The 23,576-nt window shown below is 36.4% G+C and overlaps 1 pseudogene; it reads right to left on the reverse strand.

The window, feature by feature from the left end:
* Window positions 1-198: 198 nt before the first annotated feature.
* On the reverse strand, window positions 199-16,448 carry LOC114759555 (uncharacterized; annotated as a pseudogene).
* Between the last annotated feature and the right edge of the window lie 7,128 nt (window positions 16,449-23,576).

A 23,576-nucleotide genomic window follows, 5' to 3' on the forward strand; every position in this document is an offset into this window, starting at 1 on the left:
AGCTCACTTTATCACTTTTAACATTTCTATTTTTCCTAATAAATCTTGTACCTTGCTATTTGAACAATACGAGAGAAGAAAAAAATCCTAGAAAAATTCAGAAATCAGGTTCAAACTCTTGCAATATGTGCACACTGAGCCATATCACTAAGTAAAAGAATAAAAGTCAAGAATGAACAAGAGTATGCTTCCTCATACCAATCTGCAGCAGCCTGCAAATGTGACATGATCACCCCATTCACCACTCCTATTTCAGCCGTATGATAAAAAATTATTTGCAAAAACAGAACTTCAACAAAGCTCATATATAAAACACAAGCATAATGACAGGTATCAACATACTTGCCCATCTTCTCAAATAATCATTATAAGCCATAGGAACATAACCCGCATATAGTTCTGGGTGAGACTTGAGCTGATAAAACACAAAAAATAAACAATTCTATCATAATCAAAAACCAGAAAGGAGTATTAGCAGTGGTATATCTTCACAAACATCACAAAACCTGTTCAATGATTTGCTCTCGTACAAATTGTGGTAATCAGACGAACGATAGAGCTGATCTGACAAAGCACGAAACTGGAAGAACATAAAACTAAGGCACTCAGCTTTAACCTAGCTACAGGTACTATCCCTCATTACATACCATTTGTAAAATCAGCAAGAGACAACATAGTAATTTATGTCAATAATTTGTAACTGTTAGAAAACATTTATAGAACTCAAGCCTTTAATCATATAGCTCAAAAATGGTCAACACAGCCAGGTAATTGCTAAAAATTCAGCTGCTATTTATTTAGAAAAATTAAAGTTGTCATACCACAGAAAATATGTAGTATTATTAAGAAAAAATTATTTTAACTTGAAAGAAGCAAGTAATTGAACGGCCGTAGACATGTAACCAAGTAGGAAGCTACGTGCTTCACCAAAACTTCAAATGAAATTCAAACAAAATTGATGGAAATAATGCCTAAAAAGGAAGTTTACATCTCACAAAAATACCAACCACTCGTAAAACATAAGTACCAACCTGACAGTTACCATCTCCTTCAACCTTATTCTCAACCAGATCATATAACAGCAACCTGAGAAGGATCATAATAATTAAAATTAGATAATATGATCAACAGCCATAATATTAACAAAATATAGCTTCTGCATTGATGTACACGCCCAAAAAAATAAGGAGATTAATGTAAGAGTAAAATACTCTAACCTTCCTTGCATTTTGCCCTAATTACACCAACCTCCCCTCTATTTTTAAAACACACTTAAGCCCAAACCATTAACTCAGTTAAGAATATTCTAAAAAGATACTTTTTAATTAAAATTTATATTAAAATACATTTTATTTACTAATTTATACTTCGTAATACTAAATCCCTAAATTTTGACTAAAAATTTGTGAAGAACTTAAATTTTTTTTTTCTTTTCCTTAATTTTATTTTTATTTTTACAAATAGTTATTTGTTTAGTGTTTTTATCATATTGGGGTGGAAAATTAATTAAATTAGTTAATGTAGACATAAAAACCTTAAATGGAAATTTGATTAATTCTTTAAATAAATATATGAGACTAAATACATTATAAATGTTTCTAACAAAATATTTATTTTAAAAATTTTAAATTATAAATTTAAATTATTTCTATAGCCTCTCAACATTAGATAATCTATATTATATGATGAAAAATACTTATTTAATATATTTTCTAGCTATTTAAAAGAAACCAACATAAATAAGTTTCATTATGCAGTGAAAAATTAAAATTATAAAATTTTATAATATGATCAAAATTGTTGGAAGACAAAGCCCAAGCCCAATAAGCTGTGTTTCATTAATTAATCTCATTCTTTGTATTTTAGATTATTAGCCTGATTAGGATAGATTTTTTGATTTTCGTATTTATCCTAGATTATCTAATTTATCCTAGCCTATCTTAGCTGGGTTATATATTGTATCTCTTGCTTTACAAACCAATTAGAATAAGTATCATTATTTGCCCTACGTCCTCATGGTATCAGAGTGGGCGACCGAAAGTGAGAAATAAGTCGCGCCAAATACTGTGACCAAGACCGTCCGACCAGAGTGGGCGATCGAAAGTGAGAAATAGGTCGCGTCAAAAGCCATGACCAAGACCGTCAGACCAGGCGCACGAATCTCCGTCCATAATCGAGCAACCTGGTCGTGCAAAAAACAGTGACTGAGATCAGCTTGACTAGTCGCACAAAGGCACGATCATAATCGTGCAGTCCGGAACTGAGATCAGCTTGACTTGTCGCATGAAGGCACGATCATAATCGTGCAGTCTAGAGACCCCAACATGAACGGGTAGCTGCGAGATGGAGTCTGGGGATTTTCCGCCTCTGTTTGGCACAATGAGGCGCTCTTCGTCAGCATTTACATCAGGTACAGCATCGTCTTCTTCTTCCTCCCCCGCAACGGGTTCTTCTGCATTGGGTTCTACTCCTTCTTTGGGAATAGAATCTAGAACGGCAACTGAGACTCAGCAGATGTTGATTGCTTACAAGTTGAATGGGAGTAATTACCTACAGTGGTCTCAAAGCGTCCTTATGTACTTACGAGGAAGAAAAAAAGAAAAATATATAACTGGAGAGGCTCCACAACCAAGTCCTGATGATCCAAAATATGACACTTGGTTTGCAATCTAGTAATGACTTGGTTATGTAACTCCATGACAGTAGACATTAGTGAGGGCTATTTACTGGCTAAGACAGCAAAGGAGATATGGGATGCTGCAAAAAAAACATACTCGGCTATGGAAAACACCATTGCTTTGTTTCAAATCAAAAAACTACAAAGGGAGATGAAACAAGGAAGCATGATAGTGACACAGTATTATACTTCTCTCACATGTTTGTGGCAGCAGTTGGACATGTTTGATGTCCATGAATGGAAGTGCAGCAGTGACGCCCAACTATATAGGGAGCTGGTCGAAAAGGAAAGAACCTATGAGTTCTTACTCAGTCTCATAGACATGTTTGATGATGTGAGAGGAAGAATTAGGGGAATGAAGCCGCTGCCATCGCTATTTAAAGCTTTCAACATGGTCAGATGTGAAGAAAGCAGAAAACAACTTACCCTGAGTGTATCTACACCCTCTGAGAGTTCGGCGTTAACAGCTCAAGGCAACAATGGACCCGAACAAAGAGGAAAGAAGAACTCTAAAGGATGGTGTGATCATTGCAACAAAAGTGTTCATACCAGGGACGTATGCTGGAAATTACATGGCAAACCAGCAAATCTGAAACAAAAACGAAGACCAGAGAGTCGAGGATATGTTGCTGTGACTGACGAGAAAGAGGAGAATGGAGAAACTCTTAGCCGAGAAGAACTACAAGTACTCAAACGAATTCTTGAGAAGCATAATAACTCAACCTCTACTCCAAAAGCACATTTGGAGCCTTAAATGTCATGATAACCAGTGATAATACTTGGATTGTTGACTCTGGAGCTACAGACCATATGATGGGTAATAAAGCTTTGTTCAGAACTCTGAAGTATTGTCATGATGAAAATCTTAAAGTAAAAGTTGCTAATGGAATCTTCTCCAAAGTCTGTGGTGTTAGAACTGTTGAGATCTCAAATAACTTAGAATTACATAATGTTTTACTTGTCCCAGAACTTGCATGTAATTTGCTATCAGTGAGTAAGATAACTAAAAATCGTCACTACAGAGTGTTTTTTGATGATACTGGTTGTGTTTTTCAGGATTTGACAACGAGGAGGAGGATTGGCATTGCTAAAGAATGGGACGAACTCTATCATCTTGAAGGCTCAAGGATCACCAATAAACGTGTGGGCAATGCCTTGTATAGTTCAAATTCTTCAAATCAGGATGTATTATTATGGCACTCTAGGACAGGCCATCCCAGTTTTGATTATATGAAACACTTATTTCCAGATTTATTGAATAAAAGTTCAATTCCTTTTCTTTGTGAAACTTGCCAACTTGCAAAACAAACAAGAACTTCCTATCCCGAACAATCCTATAAACCAACTACACCCTTTACCTTAATACATAGTGATATCTGGGGACTCGCAAGAGTTAAATCAACCTCTAACGCTAAGTGGTTTGTGACCTTTATTGATGACTACACTCAAGTAACTTGGGTCTACCTAATGAAAGAAAGATCAGAAATCTTTAACATTTTCCGAAGTTTTCACACATTTGTGAAAACTCAATTCCAAGAGACAATCAAGATATTAAGAAGTGACAATGCAAGAGAGTACCTCAGCAGAACCTTCAAGGAATTTCTTGACCAACAAGGAATCCACCACCAAACCTCGTGTGCATACACCCCACAATAGAATGGGGTAGCTGAAAGAAAGAACCGACATCCTCTAGAAGTTACCCGAGCCATTATGATTGCCAAGAATGTTCCAAACCTGTTCTGGGGAGAAGCCATCCTCACATCAACCTACCTTATCAATAGAATGCCCATAAAGGTACTCAACTACCAAATCCCCATCCAAAAACTTCTTGAAACCTTCCCAAACTCACCCCTAGTTTCAGACATTCCTTTAAAAGTGTTCGTATGTGTCGTATATATTCATCGAGATGACGGCAACAAACTCGAGTCAAGGGCTCTAAAATGTATCTTTCTTGGGTACTTTCCTACCCAAAAGGGTTATAAGTGTTACTGCCCCATGACAAGGAGAGTTTATATCACTAAGGATGCTGTATTTTCAAAAGAAGATGCCTACTATCCCAAGTTGCCCATTCAGGGGGAGAATTACGATACTGAATAATGGCTAATTTTGGATGCCCCTACTCAAACAAAGAAACTAAGCCTACACAGCCCTGAACCAAACCTTGACAATACAAACCAGGCCATACTTGAACCTAAAAACCCAACAGCTTCCTCTACTCAACCTGAACCTGAAAACCCACAAGCTTCCTCTACTCAACAAAGCCCCAACTATCTAGAGAATAGTGTTGCGATGGATACAGGGGTGGACCAGGAGCATAGTGCCGAATCAAACAATGAAGAAGAACAACAAAATTCAGAGGAGCAGCAAGATAATAGAGTCTCTCCCGTTCCAAGGCATAACCAAGCCTCCAAACCAATGTCAGATCTTGAGGAACTTGGATGGCCAATTGCTCTCAGAAAAGGGGTAAGATCTTGTACTCAGCATTCAATCAGTAAGTTTGTCTCTTATGATAAATTATCTCCTAGAATGCAGACATTTGTAACAAACTTGTCTAGTGAGAGAATACCTAAGACATTTCAAGAGGCTATTGGTAACTCTAATTGGAAACAGGCTATTAATGAGGAATTGGAGGCATTAAAACAGAACGAGGAGTGGAAGATCACTGATCTACCCTTAGGGAAGAAAACCGTGGGGTGTAGATGGGTTTTCACTATCAAGTACAATCCAGATGAAAGCATAAACAAATATAAAACGAGACTTGTGGCTCGAGGATATACACAAACATATGGGGTGGACTATCAAGAAACCTTTGCCCCAGTAGCTAAGTTCAACACCATTGAGGTGCTTTTTATCAGTAGCTGCAAATCTAGATTGGCCACTTTATCAATTAGATGTAAAAAATGCCTTTCTAAATGGGGATCTTAAAGAAGAAGTATATATGGAGATACCTGCTGGCTTGCAGGATTCAACAAATTGCTCAAAGGTTTGCAAACTCCAAAAATCCTTATACGGGTTGAACCAATCCCCTAGAGCTTGGTTTGGCAGATTCTCGACGACCATAAAGAAAATGGGATACTCACAAGGGCAATCAGATCATACACTATTCATAAAGCATGCTGGTAACCAAATAACCATCCTGATAGTGTATGTGGACGATATTGTGATTACAGGAAATGATGAAAGTGCTGTGAGAAAATTAAAGAAATCATTGGCAACTGAGTTCAAGATGAAAGATCTGGGACAGATGAGGTACTTCCTCGGGATGGAGATTGGTAGAACCAAACAAGGAATAAATGTTTCCCAGAGAAAGTACACACTGGATTTGCTGCAAGAAACAGGAATGCTTGGAGCCAAACCTGCAGAAACTCCCATGGAGACTGATTGCAATTTAGAATACAAGAAGGATGGTATACCAGTTGACACTGGAAGATACCAACAGTTGGTAGGAAAGCTCATCTACTTAGCTCATACCTGACCAGATATAAGCTATGCCGTGGGAGTTGTAAGCCAATTCATGAATCAACCACAAGAACAGTGTTAGAAGCCCTTGATTCTCTCCCTGATTCTCTCCCTTTATTCTCTCCATGATTTACCCATGATTCTAGCTAGACAATGAATTCCTGATTACTTGTGATATTGCAATATCTTTCATTTATTACTGATTGATTGTAACCGGTAGTATGAGACTCTATATATTGTACCCACATCATATGAAATAATATGGCAGAGTGAATTTTCAATACTCTTTAAGCATGGTATCAGAGCGTGTGAGCTTGGAAAGGGTCCTGGAGAGTCTGCCGTGAGCCAGAGAGAGAGAGACGGCGAGGAGAGAGAGAGAGAGTGAGTGAGGCGTCCTCAAAACTGGAACCAGAAGTGGTCCGTGGACGACACCACCCCTCCAGGCCTCACCGGCGTCCCCAGATCGGCGCGTCCCCAGAAGCCGACGTCCAACGGAGCTGCGCGTGACCCTCACGCGCCGTTACAAGCTCCGCGCGTGAATCCCACGCGCCGCCACGCCCCGCCACTGTACCAGCGCGTGCCGCCCACGCGCCGCCGCCAGAGACCTCCAGTACCTCCCAGAGACCCAGAAGATGGATAACCCAGAATTCCCACCACTTTTTGGGTCTGTTCGCAATATTCCAAGGGTTCTCATGTCCGGTACATCTTCAAATACTCAAGCTACTCCTTCTTCACCGGTGGTTACTCCTTCTTCAGATCTGACAGTAGCCGCTGAACCTCAAGCTATGGGGGTAGCCCACAAACTTAATGGAAGCAATTATCTCCAATGGTCTCAAAGTGTATTAATGTATCTGCGTGGGAAGCGTAAGGAGAAGTATATCAATGGAGAAGCAACACAACCTTCGCATAATGATCCCAAATTTGATACCTGGTTCGCTGAAAATAATCAGGTGATGTCTTGGTTGTGCAATTCAATGACTCTCGAAATCAGTGAAGGATACCTTCTTGCAAGTACAGCCAAGGAAATCTGGGATGCTGCTAAGCGGACCTACTCTACCCTCGATAACACTGCAGCCTTATTAGATCTAAAGAGGCAGCTCAAAGATCTGAAACAAGGCAACTTAACTGTGACTCAATACTACAGTACGTTGACAAAGATATGGCAGCAATTGGACCTCTTTGAAGTACATCCTTGGAAGGATATGGATGATGCTAATTACTACAGACAATTGGTGGAAAGAGGACGAACATATGACTTTCTGTTGGGCCTGAATGATGTTTTTGAAGAAGTGAGAGGGAGAATTATGGGACTGAAGCCGCTGCCATCCCTATTTGAAGTCTTCAGTATGGTTAAGTTCGAAGAAAGCCGAAGACACCTCACTCAAGGCAGCCTGACCGCAGCAGAGGGCTCGGCATTGGTGACGAGGGGGTTCCAGACATCAGAGGGCCCTGAGAAGAAAGGGAACAAGTGGTGCAACCACTGTAACAAGAGAGGCCACACCAGAGATGAATGCTGGAAACTACATGGGAAACCAACTCAAGGGAAACAGAAACAACGGGAAGATAGAAGGAGCCACCACACCTCCTCTGAAGAAAAAGGTGATGATGGAGACCAATTGACCAGAGAAGAGCTTCAAATGCTTCGTAAGATACTTGAAAAACAAAACAAATCAAAATCTGTTCCCAACGTGAACTTGATACAGTCAGGTAATTCCATTATAGCCCTCAATGCAATGATAACTAGTGATGAGACTTGGATTGTTGACTCCGGTGCTACAGATCACATGACTGGTAATAAGTCCTTCTTCAAAACCCTCAAATATTGCCATGAGAACCTTAGAGTAAAAGTGGCAACTGGACTGTATACTAAAGTTGAGGGTGTTGGCAGTGTGGCTCTATCTGAAGATCTGGAAATCCATAATGTTTTGTTTGTCCCTGCTCTTACTTGCAATCTTATTTCTGTGAGCAAATTAACTAAAGGGAAAGCATGTCGGGTGATATTTGATGATGTTAAATGTGTTTTTCAGGATTCGACCTCGGGGAGGAAGATTTTGACTGCTAAAGAATGGGATGGACTCTACTACTTTGAAGGAAAGGATATGAAGACAGCAGGAGCAAAGAAAGCTATGGTTAGCTCCAACTCTCAGAATAAAAATGTAATGTTGTGGCATCAAAGATTAGGCCACCCCAGCTTTGATTATATGAAGCATGTGTTTCCAACTTTATTCAATAAAAATTCTTCTCCTTTCCAATGTGAAACGTGTCAAATTGCTAAACAAACTCGCGCCTCTTATCCCAAACATACTTACAAACCTTCTACCCCGTTCACAATGATCCATACCGACATTTGGGGACCAGCCAAAACCAACACCCGAACAGGCACAAAGTGGTTTATCACATTCATAGATGATCACACCCGGGTCACATGGGTTTACCTTATGAAAGAGAAATCCGAAGCCCTACAAATTTTCAAAAACTTTTACTCGTTTGTGAGAACCCAATTCCAAACTACCATCAAAGTCCTGAGAAGTGACAATGCCAAAGAGTATGTGAGTGGAGCCTTTAGGGAATTTCTTGAGCAGGAGGGAATCCATCACCAAACCTCATGTGTTTATACTCCTCAACAAAATGGAGTTGCTGAGCGAAAGAATAGACACCTTTTGGAAGTGACCCGAGCTATTATGATGGAAAGAAATGTTCCAAATCTGTTTTGGGGAGATGCTGTACTAACCGCAGCCTATCTTATCAACCGCATGGCCTCTAAAATTCTCCACTTTAGTACCCCTATTCAAAAGCTCCTCGAGACTTACCCCACTTCACCTATCATCAATACCATCCCTCAAAAGGTCTTTGGGTGTGTCGTCTTTGTCCATAAACATGATGGAGGCAAACTAGGTGCTAGAGCAGAAAAATGCATTTTCCTCGGGTATTCCTCCACCAAAAAGGGGTACAAGTGTTATTGTCCCACCACCAGAAAACTTATAATCTCCAAAGACACAGTCTTTTATGAGGATGATGCTTACTATCCCAAATTACCCATTCAGGGGGAGCACTATGGAGTAGAATGGCTAATTACATCCGAACCTATAACCATACCGCCTCAAGACAACATCCCTGAACCGGAAACGGAACCAAAAACCCCTACTACTACACCTTCTCCAGAACACCAAAACTCCACAAACATCCCTCACCCAATGGAAACCAATGCTGAAATTGATGCAGGGGTGACAGAGCACTCAAGTCCTCAATCAGGTGAACAGGACAGTAGTAGTAGGGTTCCTTCCATTCCAAGGCAGCAACATGATTCCAATCCGGAGTTGGATCCTGAAGAACTGGGATGGCCTATTGCACTTAGAAAGGGGGTAAGATCGTGTACTCAACATCCTATTCAAAAATTTGTCTCCTATGGCAATTTATCTGCGAGAATGCAAACTTTTGTAGTGAATAGCTCACAGGTGAAAATTCCAGAAACATTTCAACAGGCTGTAACAGATCCTAATTGGAAACATGCTGCATATGAGGAGTTGAGAGCCTTGAAGGAGAATAACACGTGGGATATCACCACACTTCCTAATGGCAAGAAAGCAGTGGGTTGCAGGTGGATCTTCACCCCTAAATTCAATCCTGATGGCAGCATCAACAAGTACAAAGGAAGATTAGTTGCCAAAGGGTACACCCAAACCTATGGGATTGATTATCAAGAAACGTTTGCTCCTGTGGCAAAATTCAACACCATCCAGGTACTCCTGTCCCTAGCTGCCAACCTTGATTGGCCCCTACATCAACTAGATGTGAAGAATGCTTTCCTAAATGGAGATTTGGAGGAGGAAGTGTACATGGAAATTCCAGATGGAGTAATAGCTCCGCCCAACTCAGTTTGCAAATTGAAGAAATCATTATATGGCCTGAAACAATCTCCACGAGCATGGTTCGACAGGTTTGCCAAAGCGATCAAAAGGTTTGGCTACATTCAAGGACAAGCTGATCACACTCTTTTCGTCAAACACAGTGATGGAAAGGTAACGATCCTAATTGTGTATGTGGATGATATAGTCATAACTGGCAGTGATGAGGTTTCTATCTCCCACCTCAAGAAGGCCCTGGCTAGGGAATTCCAAGTGAAGGATCTAGGCCAAATGAAGTACTTTCTTGGAATGGAGGTTGCTAGATCCAAAAAGGGTATAAGTGTGTCTCAACGAAAGTACACACTGGACTTACTCCACGAAACAGGAATACTTGGGGCTAAACCTAGTGAGACTCCTATGGAAGAGTCATGCAATCTGGAAGTGAAACCAAAAGGGACACCAGTTAACTCAGAAAGGTACAGAAGACTTGTGGGCAAACTAATCTACTTGACTCATACAAGGCCTGACATTAGTTATGCAGTTGGAGTGGTAAGCCAATTTATGCATCAACCCCAGGAAGAACACATGGAAGCAGTATACAGAATCCTCACCTACCTCAAACTCAACCCTGGAAGAGGACTATTCTTTAAAAAGGGGAGTACAAGGAGCATCGAGGTCTACACTGATGCAGATCATGGGAGAGCTGTGGATAACAGAAGATCTGTCACAGGATACTGTACTTATGTTTGGGGAAACTTAGTCACTTGGCGAAGCAAGAAACAGACAGTAGTCTCAAGAAGCAGTGCTGAGGCTGAGCTAAGAGCTGTAGCCCTGGGGGTATGTGAAGGAATGTGGGTGATTAGACTTCTGAAGGAATTGAGAATCTCCTATGAAGGACCTATGAATCTCTGGTGTGACAATCAAGCCAGCATTGAAATGACCAAAAATCCTGTGTATCACGACCGAACAAAGCATGTTGACATTGATCGGCACTTCATCAAAGAAAAGGTCGAGGATGGCATCATTAACTTGAACTATGTGCGTTCAACTGATCAGATTGCTGACATCATGACCAAACCGTTAGCCAGAGTCAAGTTTGAAGGGCTTCGAAGCAAGCTGGGAATGGTTGACATCTACTCTCCAGCTTGAGGGGGAGTGTTAGAAGCCCTTGATTCTCTCCCTGATTCTCTCCCTTTATTCTCTCCATGATTTACCCATGATTCTAGCTAGACAATGAATTCCTGATTACTTGTGATATTGCAATATCTTTCATTTATTACTGATTGATTGTAACCGGTAGTATGAGACTCTATATATTGTACCCACATCATATGAAATAATATGGCAGAGTGAATTTTCAATACTCTTTAAGCAAACAGCAAATGGAAGCGGTGTACAGAATTCTGAAATATTTGAAGATGAATCCAGGAAAAGGATTATTCTTGAAGAAAGGAGAGTCTAGAGGAATAGAGATTTATACGGATGCAAATCATGGGAGGTCCTTGCTAGATAGGAGGTCCACTACTGGATACATCACTTATTTATGGGGAAATCTGGTTACATGGAGAAGTAAGAAACAACCGGTGGTTTCTAGAAGCAGTGCTGAGGCAGAACTAAGGGCACTGGCTCTTGGGATCTGTGAAGGGATCTGGATAATTAGAGTTCTAAAAGAACTGAAACTAATGCATACTGGATCAATAAAACTTTGGTGCGACAGTAAATCAGCTATAGAAATGGCTCTAAATCCTGTGCATCACGACAGGACAAAGCATGTTGAAATTGACAGACATTTCATAAGGGAAAAGATTGAAGGTGGTATCATTGACTTGTCTCACATTCAAACGAAGAATCAAGTGGCAGATTTGTTTACTAAGCCATTACCTAGAGACTCATTTAAAGGACTAAGGAGCAAGCTGGGAATGATCGACATCTACTCGCCAACTTGAGGGGGAGTGTTGGAAGACAAAGCCCAAGCCCAATAAGCTGTGTTTCATTAATTAATCTCATTCTTTGTATTTTAGATTATTAGCCTGATTAGGATAGATTTTTTTTATTTTCGTATTTATCCTAGATTATTTGATTTATCCTAGATTTATCCTAGCCTATCTTAGCTAGGTTATATATTGTATCTCTTGCTTCAGAAACTAATTAGAATAAGTATCATTATTTGCCCTACGTCCTCAAAAATTAATAAACTTTATTGCATAGTAAAAATTTGCAAATACATGTCTTAGCATTATTTTTTGTTGTATCAAAAATTATTTTTTGACAAATATAAATGTTTAAATAACTTTTATGTTAACGAGGGGTATTTTGGTCAAAACAAAAGTTTAAAAGTCAAACTTAATTGTCACCTAATGGATGGATGGATGGAAATGAAATCTCAAATATATAATGGTGGTTTGTGTAACATGTATTTTAATTTCAAGGAGGTTTATATATATTTTCAAAATAGAGAGAAAGTTTCTGTAATTTAGGTAAAATAAATGGATAGTTAAGAGTATTTTACTGTTAATAAAAATATGGAAAGCCTAAAACAGAATTTGCAACATTTTTGGTTTGCAATTTGATAGAAACGTTCCAATAGCAATAGAAAAGGAGATCGAGCCATTGGTATGGTTAAGACAAATGAATGACTACCCTCTAGCATCATTCCCAGTTAAAAAAATTATTGGTAGGGCTCAACTGAAATAGCTAATGGCCTTATAGTCTAGTGGGTGAAAGCTCTTCTGTAAGTGAGAGGTTACGAGTTTAATTCTATTTGTAACATCAGATTGTTAATGCCTGCTCTTCTAATTCAAAACAAAAATGGTTAAACAAACAATCAAATGATAGTAATACACTAAAACTTCTTTATTTGAATTAATTAAAATTATAACATTCAGTCAGAAATAACCCATAACCATGTGTGCATGTGTTGGCCACCCATTAGGGGGGCGGGGGAGGGTGTTTATGTGGGTGTGAGAGAAGCTCATCCTCCCCTTCCTTGAGGGCATTTTTGGTAACACAATGGGGATGGAATTGGTATCACAGACCGACAATATTTATCATACCCTTGTCATTATCACTTAAAAGTGTCCAACCCTTTCTATTACTTAATAATAAGGGTTCTGACATTAGCGTGGTAGAAGGAAAAGAGAAGGAAGAGAAAATAATTCAGTAAGCTCCATTTCTAGCTATGTTCATGTACTATTGATAAAGAAAGAGTTCTTAATTGATATATGTGTGTGTATATGCATATATTTTGTATTAGTGGGTGGTAGAAACATCACTTGAAAAATTGGCTTGTCAAAACGAAGGGAACCAAATCTGTGGTCTTGAAACATTACAAGGGAGAAATTTTACTCTTAGGCATGGTCATTTGAGATTTTCAGGTTGGTTTCCTTCTTGACCTAGTAGACTAGAAGTACATCAGGTCAACTTGACTTTTAGAGAAGAAGATTATGAGGCAATGAAGTATTACAAACATCCTTCGGGCCAAAATAAATATAATTATTACACACAACCTAAGAGATAAGAAAGAAAAAACTATTTTAGCCAATAGTTTAATTTGGTGCTAGCTTCCAAGTTCATTGACTTAGCAAATATCAGCAAGAGGATTCTCAAATAGACCCATACCCATAGTGAACTGCATAAGTCAAAAGCTCTCCATAGCATCATTGATACTCCTAGTGTAAACTCCTAACAGAACTTCAAGTATTTGAGTGAAGAATTGCTTGATTTACATACATATTCAATTTTTTTTTTTTATTTCCGTATTCTATGTAGTAGAAAACACAAAATGAAGAGATGGAAACAAAGTATAGCCCATTACCTGTCTAGGAGTCTTTGATGATCTGATATTTGTTCATCATCAGACGGTAGCTTTTCATTGATTCTAGGAACATGCTGAAAATACAAAGGAGGAATATAAGTATGATTATTATTGTCCAGGTTATAACTCTGTGTAAGTGTCAAACTTCAAATGTAAAATTACTGCATAATTTTTTTAATCCACAGTTTCCCCTCTTTCAGGGAAAACCATACAGCAAGTTATTATGGAATTGTAACTGTTATTGAATCTCAATTCTCATTCCAGACAAGCTATACTCTCACATTACAATGACCCTTACACTTATACAGCCGTTGGCTTACTAATGTTTCTAACTGCCTATTAACCCCTTCACTAGCTACCCAAGTACTTTCTCTCTCTTATTACAAGTATACAAGACAAGCACACAGCTTGTAAATTACATTTACATCAAAATGATCCTCAACTTTCATAAAATGGCCAATGGTTTAAGCAGTAAATCATTTCTAATGCCCATATAATTAAAAGACGAAGTGAATATCTAGAAAAGCAAGAGGTGGTCTTCAATATGATAGACATTGTTCTCATCTTTCACCATTCCCATAGTTCACTTTCGTGGCACAACTTTCTTTTTATACTGATGTGACGGGTAAAAAACAACCACAACTGAATTCTTAGACGGAACTGTGGATCTTATCCGCCAGATTTCCTAATGCTTTAAAACATGCATATTCCTTTGGCAGCATATCAACAAACATAACTGGCGTTTAGCATCCTTAGATAAAATTACAATAGTACTGGTTTATCTTTATTATTTAGTTCCATATCAATTCCACCAGGTATCACAAGTTAAACCATCTTCATAAGTATACGTAAATGAATTCCCTCCTTTATCAAAGCTTACTGAAGCAATAGTATCAGCATTAGTTGCATGTCAAGTTCCCTTTATCGAGGCTACCCAAAGCATTCATTGTTTATTTTATTCTTCACAAAATACAAGGTAGAGAAGGTATTAAATAAAATTGAAGACCAGCAAATGTTGGCATTTGTTAACCTCCTCTATTTATAATAAGGTATGGATTAAAAGAATATGCTAAACCGCAGAACACACAAAAACATCTCTAGAGACTTGAAGAGGTAACTGATAATTATATAAAACAAGAAAGAAATCTTTTAACAACATTTACAGTATTGTGCTTGACCAAAGAAGAGAACGGATACACATATATATGGGATATCCAGTAGAAGAAAAAAGATGTTGAATTTTAAAAAGAAATGGAAGATAGCAGCAATTTAGTTTCGCTTACAGGAGCAGGAACCATCTGATTCAATCTTTTACCAACTTCACCATCAAGGGCAGATTCATCTGATATTTCCAAGGAATGCCATAAATCTTCATTAAAAACAGGCATATCTAAACCAGAAGATGAGCCAGAGATCTCAACATCCTGTACCACAGCATTTTCCCTTTCACTATGACCATAACTCTCCCTTTCTTTCATATTGTTTGGCTCATCAATAGCTTTTTGACAGGTCTGGCTGCCTACATATGGTGGACATTATGTCAATACTGCCATACAAAATGCCTCATAGGGACAAGACAATAACAGATAAGTGCAGCTGCAAAGTTTGTTATACCAGAGTCATGAGATCTATTTGAAGCAGAACACCAATCTTGTGCAATAATAGACGCCCGAACATGCTGATTCTCTAAATTTGATAACCCAGAAGCTTCCATGGAATCAAGTCGTGATAACTCTTCTTGATAAGCACGAGCAACTGTCTCATCATTCTCCACATCTTCATAATGATAAAAACCTTCTCTAACATATTCAACATGACTTAAATCCGGATCATATTGAGTTCTGATACTAGGCGAGCCACTATTAGAAAGTGTACAGACATCAAGGTGATGAAGACCCCAGCGAACAACGTCAGGATCCATGTCATGCGTTACCATGTGCATGTAGAATAACCAGATACCCTAAGTAACCAAGAGACTAGTTTGCTGGGTATGCATGCCTCACAATAGTTCAGCCGCTTGAAAAAGAAAGAACAAAAATCGGTACACATATTCATTATATAATAAAATTGGGAATAAGGTATTTAAACATTTTAGCTAAGAAATAAGGGGAAGCATTCTTCACAGAAAACATTAACAAAAGGATGTTGATTAAGAACCAATGATGCTTCTTCCGTCTAACTATTAATATATATTTCGCTTATGTCAAAATAATAATAATAATCATCATCATCATAATAATCATAACAACAACAACAAAAATAATTGGCATGTACTTCGATAAGTTAGGGAAGAAGAGGACCCGGATGCAATCCCCTCAATCTACCCGTGAAATAATCAACAAGTAAAACAAAATTCACGATGGAAATTTTGAAAAAGAAAAATTAAGGTAAGTTATCAAATTTATCGCAGGTTAGGAGTTTCGCGTTGAGCTATTAGTCCGTACACACCCACAAAATCCGTCGTCTGATACTGTCTCCAATTTAACAATTTCAAAAGCCCTCAAACCGATAACAATGGAAACCAATAAAGAAAAAGTGAAAAAATCACCCTCAAAGGAAAAATACTTATGAACAACAAATGTCAATTTTACTTATAAGTACAAAAATGGTAACATGCAATCCAGCAGAAACCCTAAGGCCATATTCTAACCAAAAAAAAAATGTAATTAAAATTAAATGCCAAAAGAATTTATCATCAGGATAGGGAAAAAGAAGCAACATGAACCTCAATAGAGATGATGATGATGAAAAAAATTCCGGAAAAGGATTGAAAACTGGAGATATGTAAAAGATCGGAGAGAAAATAAATAGAATGCCGAAGCAGAAAAGAATATGGGAAAGATTGCAAGTTGGGTTAGAGTCTGCCGTCCCTTTTCGAAATTCTGTGTGGTTACTGGTTTTGCGGTTCAGCCTCCCTTCAGGGTTGTGAAAACAGAAAACTACGACGCCGTTTTGGATCTGGAGGGCCGAGGGGCATGCGGAACCGGAGTCGTAACTTGCGGCGGGAACGCGAATGGACCAAGCGCTAAAACGGTGCCGTATCCCTTTTGGTGGTTGTTGCTTTCTGACTTTCTTTTCCCTCCAGTACCTGTTTGGATGGCCTCCAAAACCATAGTTAAAGAGGCAAAATCATGGTTTAAGTGATATATCACCCAAACAGCATTAATTATAGGCTAATAATCTGAAACCATGGTTTCAGGAGAAGTGAATCCATTCTGCTTTTGGCTCAAATTTGAGAGTATGATTGTGCCTGTTAGAGTAGATCTCAATAATAATATGACTTTAACATCCCTCAATTATTTTTTATATACATATTTAATCTTATATCTTATAAATGTATACACATATTAATTATTTATTAATTACATTATCTTATGTATTATTAATTATGTTGGTAAAAAATATATTATTAACAATTTTATTTCTTCAAATTAAAATATATCATAAAATCTATTTTTTATATAATTATCATATTAACTTATGTTTTTTTAGTAATTTGTATATATTAAAAGTGTTTCTGATAACAATTATCCAAACACTCTCACTTCTCAGAATCACTTTTTTACAAAATCTATTCTTTACAGAATCTATTCTCTATAAGCTATTCTTCAAACCATGGTTTGGTTTTATCCAAACACCCCCTTAGACAACGAAAACAAAAGACAAAAGCCCAACTGCCAGGATCCATGTCAAGAATGGCTCTAATTGATACAGGACTCAGAATCCACAGTCCCACTGTACCATTTGGAGCACTTTTTGCGGCTCTATCAGCCATGTCATTGAGCTCACGAATTATCTATTGAAGCATTACTTACCAACAGGGACCTGTAGCCTAGCCTGCATTTGGTTTGGTTTGGCCTAGCTTGTTTCAAAATTAAAAAAAGCTCAAGCTTTTTCGATGGCCTGTTTAGCCTGATAGGTCATGCTTAGGCTTTTGGAAAAGCCTGTTAGGCCTGTCAGGTTTGACCCAGCCTCTTTGTTTATCTTAATTTTAATTTTAATTTTATACTTATATATACTCTTATTTCAAATTTTAATATATACTTATAACTTGTCTTCAATAATATTAACTGTAATTAAAATTTAAATCATTACTTGTAACATTAAAATTTAAATAAAAGATCATAATAAAAGATAATTATTATATAGTATGTATATTTAAGTTGAACCGGTCCTTGACAAGATACCAAAGCACCTCTAAGATCAAGTAGTCAAAAATTGAATACCATCTATCTCCAATTCTCTTAATTACAATTTATTTGCAACCCCAAGGCATGGTTGGTTTGTGTTTTGTCCACATTTTAAGCTTTAAATGCTTTTGTCTGAGGGAGTGTGCTAGATATTATAGCAAAATTTGTTCTTGGCCCTTGGTTATTTCCATCCTTGATTTAATCAATATCATCACCACTAGCCTTGTATCCAATTTAACGCCTTCTATTTTTTTATTGCCATGGCCACGTATTCAAATGCATATTGCCTGTTTCATGTGTGAGTGAATTCATGAATCAACATATTTGATATTCTGTTTTTACCTCTCTTAATTTTTCCCCTAAAAAATTATGTTTACTCTACACAGCACAGCAGTCAGTTTTTAAGTTTGGCCCTTTGAGTTGTTTGTCCATGTGAACTATCATTATTTACCAACCATATTATAGATGTTTTTACATTTGTTTTCTCCCACCTAAGAATTCTCTACTTTCCCTATGAATTGCTTTCTGAAGTGGCAGCTAGTAAAAAACAAAATTGTTGATTTTGACTCTATGTTTGCAAAGTTATCTTATTTGTTATCCGGTTTTGTTTCTTAAAAAATATTTCATGACACGGCAAGGTTCCTCAGAAGTTACTGTTGATGCAGTGCCTGGATTAACTTAGCTTATGCATATGTGTGTGATGAGATAGAATTGAGGGTGTGCATTCTTTTGGTAAATGACTAGACGAAGGTAAGTTGCCTCTGCAGCTATCAGGAAGCAATTGAGGATATTACCAAAAGGATGGGAGCTGGAATGGCCAAATTTATTTGCAAAGAGGTTCACCATGCATCTCTTCTGTTCTCCATATAGATTCTAGATATTTCATGGATATGCTAGCCTAGTTCCACTTGATTAATTCATCTCTTTGACCGGTAGGATACAATATTCATTTTACGATTCCCTTAAACCTGGCTAGAAGGATAAATATTAGCGTTTAGATTTAGAGGAGATAATTTTTCCCAAAATTTTTGAGTTATCCCATCCCAGCTCATTTTGCTATTACCTCAGTTCACTGTGTCGACAGCCTCCTGGCTTTTCTCTTTTGCATACTTGTAGACTACAGTTCAAGTCCGCCTTTTCCTTTGTCAAATCTAACATCTCAGTTTCCGCCATGTCTTAAGGACATTGATCTTACTTCCGTTATTCTCCCATAACTGGCTCCCCTTGCATTTCCTGATGGTGTCCACTTCTGTTCTTTTCCTTAGCCTCTTTGCCTATATTTATAGTTGTGTGTTAAAGGATATTGTGACCATGGGTTGGGAAATCTCTGGTGAAATGCATGAGATCAAGTGAGGAAGAAATTGAGAGATCTTTTTTTTTTTTTGTGATCAACAATCGCAACGTTAGTGGCGTATGAAAATCTTAGACTTGTTATTAATTAAAGTTTAATATTTTGTATCTTTAAATTTAAATAATTTTTGGATGCACGTTTGGGTTAAGTGTTATATATTGTTTTTAGGGAAAACCATATTGAAGGTACCTATACTTTCTCTCAATTTTTAATTTGGTACCTATGTGTTTTTTTCCCTTAATTAAACATTTAATTTTATCTTTTTAGCAACATTAGCTCTTATAACTTTGTTCTATTGATATTTTTAGTCTTTACATAAGGATTAATGATGTTAATAGAGCAAAATTAAAGATTTAGTTAAGAACAAAAAACACATAGGTACCAAATTGAAAATTAAAAAAAAGTATAAGTACCTCTAATATGGTTTTCCCTTGTTTTTAATATCCTACAGTTTGATATTTGATGAATTAAAATCAAGGCATGTAAATGTTGAAGTTAAATTGTTATGATAAGTCGTCTTAAAAAAAATCTTTTTGGTGGAAATTTGAAACCTTCAAGGGAAAGAATTATGATGGCAAGATGAGGTTGTGTGGGATTTAATGTGGGCTGATAAAGGTTATCCGCATTTTTAGTAAATCAGTTATATATGTGTGTGTATATCATTTCTTCAACTCTGTGTTGATTGATTATATGTGATATATACATCGGCAAAGATTTTTTTTTTTTTGCAATTTTTTGATTATTGCTACCTATTTTTATTTTGAAAATATAGATCTCTGTGATTATTTTTGCAAGATTTGAAATTTGAATCATATTTGTTATGGGGATACAAAATATCGCCTTAAATGCTGTCTTAAAATTAGTATTTTTGACAGGTCACGGTGAACGAATAAATGAGGGATTTGTGATGGTGAAGGTTAAAAATAATATACTAAATCATTCAAATGAAGATAATCAATGTTATGTAATACAAAGCATGTAAGAAGAGATTAATTTCATGTTGAAATGCATTAATGAGATGTTTTCAGCCTAAAATTTTTTTTTTGACTTGAAGCCAATAAATTTATTTCCAAAATAAAATTAAAATAAAAGAAATTCAGATTAACCATCTTCCTGTGCATCACGTGGGGAAGTGAATTCTAGTTATTTATTGAAGTGTTACTTGCCAATAGGAATGAAAATAGGCCAAGCGACCTGTCATGGACCTGTAGCCTGGCCTGCATTTGGCTTGGTCTAGCATAGCCTGTTTCAAAATTGAAAAAAGCTTAGGTCTTTTTAATGGTCTGTTTAGCCTGATAGGTCATATTTAAGATTTTGGAAAAGTCTGTTAGGCCTGTCAGGCTTGGCGTGGCCTCTTTATTTGTCTTAGTTTTAATTGTTATTTTATACTTATATATACTCTTATTTCAAATTTTAATATATACTTATAACTTGTTTTTAATAATATTAAATGTAATTAAATTTAAATTATTACTTATAACATTAAAATTTAAATAAAAGATCATAATAAAAAATAATTATTATATAGTATGTATATTTTACTTTTTTTATTAGCCTATGTATTTTTTATTATGCATTTTAAAAATTTTAAAATTACAGGCTTTTTTAACAGGCTCAGACCAGGCCGGGTCTTTATACAGGCTAGGCTCAAGTTGAAAAAAAAAAAAAGAGCCTATAACAGGCCACATGCTAAGCTCAGGCCAACTTGTTACTAAACAGGTATAACCTACTAAGGACAAAGCTTGGCCTGGCCTGGCCTATTTCCACTCCTACTTGCCAATCCCTTTATCAGCTTGCTTGATAAGGCGTTTGGGGGGGGGATAGCTTATAAATATGATAAGTTAGTTTATTTTTAAAAAAAGTTAGTTTGTAAATTTGAAAGATGTTTGTCACAGTTTTTGGACAATCTGACTTATAGGTCAAAAATTGCTTTTTTTAAGCATAATTACAAAAGCATTTAAAAGACTTGTGCAAAAGTAGCTTTTTGGAATCAAAAGACATTTTTGCTGTTATATTTATGTTGTTCTTATGCTTCTCTCTATATGTTTTTTGTGCTTTCCAATCAATTTTTAGTTATTTATTTTTAATATTATCTTAAGTGAAAATAATTTTTCACAATTTTTATAATATTTTTAATTTTTAAGATTATTTTTTATTTTATATTTTCATACCAATTAATTATGTAATATTATTTGGTTTAAAATTTTTCACATTACTATAATTTCTAATTTAAATATATTTTATTTATTAAATATAACTTTTCTTATTATAATAATTTAAAACTATTACATTTTGTAAATTCATATTTTTAATCATTTTTTATTATTTAATGAAAGTCATGCCCATTTTGATTATTTTACAAACTAAACTTACTTATTCAATCATAATCCAAATAATTTTTTTACTTTACAAACTAACTTTTATAATAGTCAATTCAAAAACAAATCATATTATCCAATCTTACTTTTCTAAAAATCAAATTGAAAATAAGACATTTTTTTTCCTACTAATCCACGCGGACACTATATCATTTCCTTTGTCTCTGCTATAGCACTCCAGTCCTTGTGAGTGTCTGGGGCGTCTTCCAGCACAAGTTGAAGTATATCACTTGAATCGCATATCAAAATTATCCTCCTTATGCCATAATCCCGAGCCTGTTTTAGTCCCATGAGGCCGGCCTAAGCACCCCGTCAAGTGGTCTCTTGTCTCAAGTCTAAGCTTCTAACGGTAACATTGTTGAAAATGCTTCTTGCTTTGTCACTACTTTTCTGTGTGATAAACATACTTCTCTCTTTAGTTCTAGTACCAAGAGTGCTGTAATTGATAAGCATGATTTCATTAAATTACATGACTTTAATGATGCACAAGGGAAAGATTCATCATTTTTTATAGAAAAATTTGTAAATAGAAATGAATCTTTTTCACAAATACTTTTTTGTGATCTTCCACCAGATGTATTTGAAAATGAAAATATTTGTTTTCAAAATATTTTTAAAAATTCTGCTTTCCCTCCTCTTTCGCCTTCTTTTTGTGTATGTGCTAGTGATATACTGTATCTCAACAAATATCAATTGGGTTCCTCACTTTCCACTACATATACATTTGAACGTTTCAAAAATTTAACCACATGTTTGACTCCTACTAATGCGAGTGTGATTGACCTTTCTTGGTTGTAATGCTTATTTAGATAAACTGGTTTCTTGTATAGAATTGGATACTGCTCTGCTTATGGTATTGTTCTTGTAGGAACCAAGACATTTGACACCAAGAAAGGAAATTGTGGGAGAAGAAGTCTTCAAGAAGAAATGCATGTTCTTCGTTCAGGGCAAGAACTTCTACAAGATTCTGAAGAGATTTAAACATAAGGTTGTTCCTTTCTTCGTTTATCTTCTAATTGTATTTGCTTACTTATATGCTCAATTTCTTTGAGTTGACTGAAAAAGGTAAGGTAGGGGAAGGACCTCACCAGTTATAAAAGGTAGATTGTTGTGTATTTTGTTTCCTCTCTTTTTTTGAAATCCATTGGGTGCTGCACCTCATACTTAGATCTTGCAATAGGGATAATACAATGTTTAAGTGTGAGGGAAATGTTTAGTTATAAGTTGTTCGTACTTGCGTCTTTATGGGAACTCCTTGCATTAGTAGAAAAATGGAAAAATTTTCAGAATTTTGGGCTACTTTTCAAGCCAATTGATGATTTTTGAGTCAATCTTTGAAAAGTTTTTGCAAAGGTTTTTTGTAAAGGTTTGATTTAACTAATTCTTGGTTGCATTACTGCTATGTTAACACTTTTAAGTTGTTACTTGAATGTGTCTTGCAACCTTTCTTTATTTAGGTTTTTGCTACTTCTTGTTTTGAAAAATGTTTTCTAAATGCTTATGAAAATTTTTCATGCTCTTGGTTGAATTTTAAGAGTTAGCATAAGAACAAGCTATTTGATGCATTTTGATTATTGGAGTGTTCTTTTAAACCTTGTGAATGTGCACTCAAGAGAAACCTAGTTGGAAGGAACCTTGAGTCAAATTTTTATTTCCAATTGAGTGTTTACCACTTAGCTTAGGTATCCTCTAGAACTTGTCTGAATGTTTTTCTTAATTTCACTTATGCATTGAGGCCAATGAAGATTATGGAGGCATTTTTTTAACTACCCTATTTCCCAAACACATATCTAATTGATTTAAACTTTGCAAACCCATTTAGTCCATCACTTTCATTAAGCCATTCATAATCAACAAGTTTT

This window comes from Neltuma alba, unplaced genomic scaffold, assembly GCF_004799145.2.
Source record: "Neltuma alba isolate B1F8T4 unplaced genomic scaffold, ASM479914v2 tig00010865_pilon, whole genome shotgun sequence".
Lineage (NCBI taxonomy): Eukaryota > Viridiplantae > Streptophyta > Magnoliopsida > Fabales > Fabaceae > Neltuma > Neltuma alba.